The sequence below is a fragment of the Myodes glareolus genome, chromosome 22 (assembly GCF_982192425.1).
Source record: "Myodes glareolus chromosome 22, mMyoGla1.1, whole genome shotgun sequence".
Classification (NCBI taxonomy): domain Eukaryota; kingdom Metazoa; phylum Chordata; class Mammalia; order Rodentia; family Cricetidae; genus Myodes; species Myodes glareolus.
In genome coordinates this window covers 59,708,767-59,713,207 of record NC_142047.1, presented here as the reverse complement: position 1 = coordinate 59,713,207, position 4,441 = coordinate 59,708,767, and the positions used below count along the sequence as shown (strand labels likewise).

The following is a 4,441-nucleotide window of genomic DNA, read 5'->3' as shown; positions in this document are numbered from 1 at the left end:
TCATGCCTGATGTTAGGGGTTTTGCTAGACAATCTTTGACTCCTAGAGAGAACATTGTAGCCCAGATGAGAAATTTTTATTTAAACTACATATGTATATTTATATACCAACTTAACATATATAAAGGATGTTTTAGGTAGATAGTTAATAGTATGATTCCTTATGACTTTTTCTGATATCTTTACTCTTATTTTACCCTCTTCCAGTCTTCTATATCTATCTCTCTCCCTCTCCCTAATTAGAGCCTTCCTTGTTGCTCCCTCCCATATTTTTCCTTTTGCTATTCTCCTTTCTATTGTTCTATTCCCCCAGCAATGGTCCCTGTTTACTTTTCTGGTTTCTGCCTTTACTCTAGAGGTAGGAGCTTCAGGTGAGAGATAGCATGTGACATGACGTTTGTCTTTCTGGATCTGAGTTATCTCGCTCAATATGATCTTTGTTCCTTCCATTTATCTGTGAAGTTTCATTTTTCTTTACAATTGAATAGAATTCCATAGTGTGCATGTGCCACGTTTTTACTACCCATTCATCAGTTGAAGAACATTTAGGTTGTTTCCATTTTCTAGCTATTGTGAATAAAGCAGCAATGAATGGAGCTGAAAAAGTAATCTGGAGTGCTCGCTTCGGCAGCACATATACTAAAATTGGAACGATACAGAGAAGATTAGCATGGCCCCTGCGCAAGGATGACACGCAAATTCGTGAAGCGTTCCATATTTTTATATGCCACAAAGTTGGAAAATGTAAAAGAAATGGACATTTTTTTAGATAAGTACCATATACCAAAGTTGAACCAAGACCAGGTGAACAATCTAAATAGACCTGTTAGTCGTGAAGAACTAGAAGCTGTTATCAAAAATCTCCCTACCAAAAAAAGCCCAGGACCAGATGGTTTCAATGCAGAATTCTACCAGAACTTCCAGGAAGAGCTAATACCTATACTCCTTAATGTATTCCACAATATAGAAAAAGAAAAGTCACTGCCAAACTCCTTTTATGAAGCTACAGTCACCCTAATACCAAAACCACACAAAGACACAACCAAGAAAGAGAATTACAGGCCAATCTCACTCATGAACATCGATGCGAAAATTCTCAATAAAATACTGGCAAACCGAATCCAAGAACACATTAGAAAAATCATCCATTATGATCAAGTAGGCTTCATCCCAGAGATGCAGGGATGGTTCAACATACGCAAATCTATCAATGTAATCCATCATATAAATAAACGGAAAGAAAAAAATCATATGATCATTTCATTGGATGCTGAAAAAGCGTTTGACAAAATTCAACACCCTTTTATGATAAAGGTGTTGGAGAGACTGGGGATACAAGGATCATACCTAAATATAATAAAAGCAATATACAGCAAGCCGACAGCTAACATCAAATTGAATGGAGAGAAACTCAAAGCCTTTCCACTAAAATCAGGAACACGACAAGGCTGTCCACTCTCTCCATACCTCTTCAATATAGTGCTTGAAGTTCTAGCAATAGCAATAAGACAACATAAGGGGATCAAGGGGATTCGAATTGGAAAGGATGAAGTGAAACTTTCGTTATTTGCAGACGATATGATAGTGTACATAAGCGACCCCAAAAACTCTACCAAAGAACTCCTACAGCTGATAAACACCTTTAGTAACGTGGCAGGATACAAGATCAACTCCAAAAAATCAGTGGCACTCCTATACACAAAGGATAAAGAAATGGAGAGGGAAATCAGAGAAACATCACCTTTCACGATAGCCACAAACACCATAAAATATCTTGGGGTTACTCTAACCAAGGATGTGAAAGACCTATTTGACAAGAACTTTAAGCCTTTGGAAAGAGAAATTGAGGAGGATACCAGAAAATGGAAAGACCTCCCCTGCTCTTGGATTGGGAGAATCAACATAGTAAAAATGGCAATTCTACCAAAAGCAATCTACAGATTCAATGCAATCCCCATCAAAATCCCATCAAACTTCTTCACAGACCTTGAGAGAACAATAATTAAGTTTATATGGAAAAACAAAAAACCCAGGATAGCCAAAACAATCTTATACAATAAAGGAACTTCTGGAGGCATTACTATCCCTGACTTCAAACTCTATTACAGAGCTACAGTATTGAAAACAGCTTGGTATTGGCATAAGAACAGAGAAGTCGACCTATGGAATCGAATAGAAGACCCAGATACTAACCCTCAAACCTACGAACACCTAATTTTTGACAAGGGAGCTAAAGGTATACAATGGAAGAAGGAAAGCGTCTTTAACAAATGGTGCTGGCATAACTGGATGTCAACCTGTAGAAGAATGAAAATAGATCCATATCTATCCCCTTGCACAAAACTCAAGTCCAAATGGATTAAAGACATCAACATCAATCTGTCCACTTTGAACCTGATAGAAGAGAAAGTGGGAAGTAGTCTACAAGATATAGGCACAGGAGGCCACTTCCTAAGTAGGACCCCAGCAGCACAGACAATAAGAGAAACAATGAATAAATGGGACCTGCTGAAACTGAGAAGCTTCTGTAAAGCAAAGGACACTGTCAGTAAGACAAAAAGGCTGCCTTCTGACTGGGAGAAGATCTTCACCAACCCCTCATCAGACAAAGGTCAGATCTCCAGAATATACAAAGAACTCAAGAAACTAGACACTAAAACTCTAATTAACCCAATTAAAAAATGGGGTACTGATCTGAACAGAGAATTCACAACAGATGAACTTCGAATGGCCAGAAGACACTTAAGGTCATGCTCAACCTCCTTAGCGATCAGGGAAATGCAAATCAAAACCACTTTGAGATACCATCTTACACATGTCAGAATAGCTAAAGTTAAAAACACCAATGATAACCTATGCTGGAGGGGATGTGGAATGAGGGGAACACTCATCCATTGTTGGTGGGAATGCAAACTTGTGCAGCTACTTTGGAAATCAGTGTGGAGGTTTCTCAGGAAACTGGGAGTCAACCTCCCTCAGGACCCAGCAATTCCTCTCTTGGGAATATACCCTAGAGATGCCCAAACATACTACAAAAGCGTTTGTTCAACTATGTTCATAGCAGCACTATTTGTAATAGCCAGAACCTGGAAACAGCCTAGGTGCCCCTCAATAGAAGAATGGTTAAAAAAGGTGTGGGACATATACACATTAGAGTTTTACTCAGCGGTAAAAAATAATGACATCTTGAATTTTGCATGCAAATGGATGGACATAGAAAACGCTTTACTGAGTGAGGTAAGCCAGAGCCAAAAAGAGGAACACGGTATGTATTCACTCATAAGTGGATTCTAACCATAATTAAAGGTCTTTGAGCCTATTATTCGTGATCCTAGAGAAGCTAAATAAGAAGATGAACCTGATGAAGATTATTTACCTATCCGCCAGGAGGTAGGAAATAGTCAAGAGTCCCAGGTAACCTTGGGTGCATGGGGGGGGTGGTGGGAGGGTTGATGGAAGGGGAGAGGGTTAGAGAGAAGGGAGTAGGGGAGGAATGGAGAAAGCTCCGTTGACCGGGATGGGGGGAAGGGAGGAAGGATGAATGTGGGATCAGGGAAGAATATATTTCAACTAAGGGAGTCATATTAGAGTTTACAGGAAACTTGATTATATATGGGATCCCAGGTCCAAGGAGAGATCCCCAGATTGTTCTCTGGACAGAGGAGGGGGTGCCTGAACCGGCCTTGGCCCGTGACCATACTGATGAATATTTTGCTTATCACCATAGATCCCTCATCTGGCGTTGGATGACGATACAGATGGAGGCCCGCGTTGGAGCACCGAACTGAGCCCCCCAAGATCCAAACGAGGAGCAAAAGGAGGAAGAAAATGACGAAGGACTGCGAGGGATACTATCACCCACTGATACAAGGGGTCGGATCTAATGAGAGTTTACCAAGGCCAGATGGACCGTGACTGAACGAGCATGTGATCCAACCAGATTCTCTGAATGTGGCCGGATTTTCTGAATGTGGCTGGCCTGCAGTCTTTCTGAGAAGCCATTGACAATGACACTGGGACTGGTTTCCTCTGCATATACTGGATTTTTGGGATCCAGTCTGTTTGGATGCTCACCTTCCTGGACCTGGAGTGAGGGGGGAGGAACTTGGACTTCCCACAGGGCAGGAGACCCTGACTTCCCTAGGGGACAAAGAGGGAGGAGGAGAGGGAGGGGGGGAGTGGGAGGGCGTTGGGAGGAGGGGCGTAAATGGAAACTTTTTATAATTTAATAAAATTACAAAAAAAAAAAAGTAATCTGGAAAGTAGAGTGTCCTCCTTGGGTAAGCTAACATAACTTCCTAAGCATGAGTTGAACAAGGACAACAGCAATGGACACACTAACATGGAAGTGGGAAAGCTCATGAGACTCCAATCCTATACAAAGAACTATAGGAAACTAAGGAATGCTGAGAGAAGAAGAAATAATTTTTTTCATGGAAGAG

The 4,441-nt window shown here is 41.0% G+C and overlaps 1 non-coding gene across 1 annotated transcript; it reads left to right on the top strand.

The window, feature by feature from the left end:
* Window positions 1-614: 614 nt before the first annotated feature.
* On the top strand, window positions 615-721 carry LOC148118622 (U6 spliceosomal RNA). Its single transcript, XR_015736105.1, has one exon. It is a non-coding gene; the product is annotated as a U6 spliceosomal RNA (small nuclear RNA).
* The last annotated feature ends 3,720 nt before the right edge of the window (window positions 722-4,441 follow it).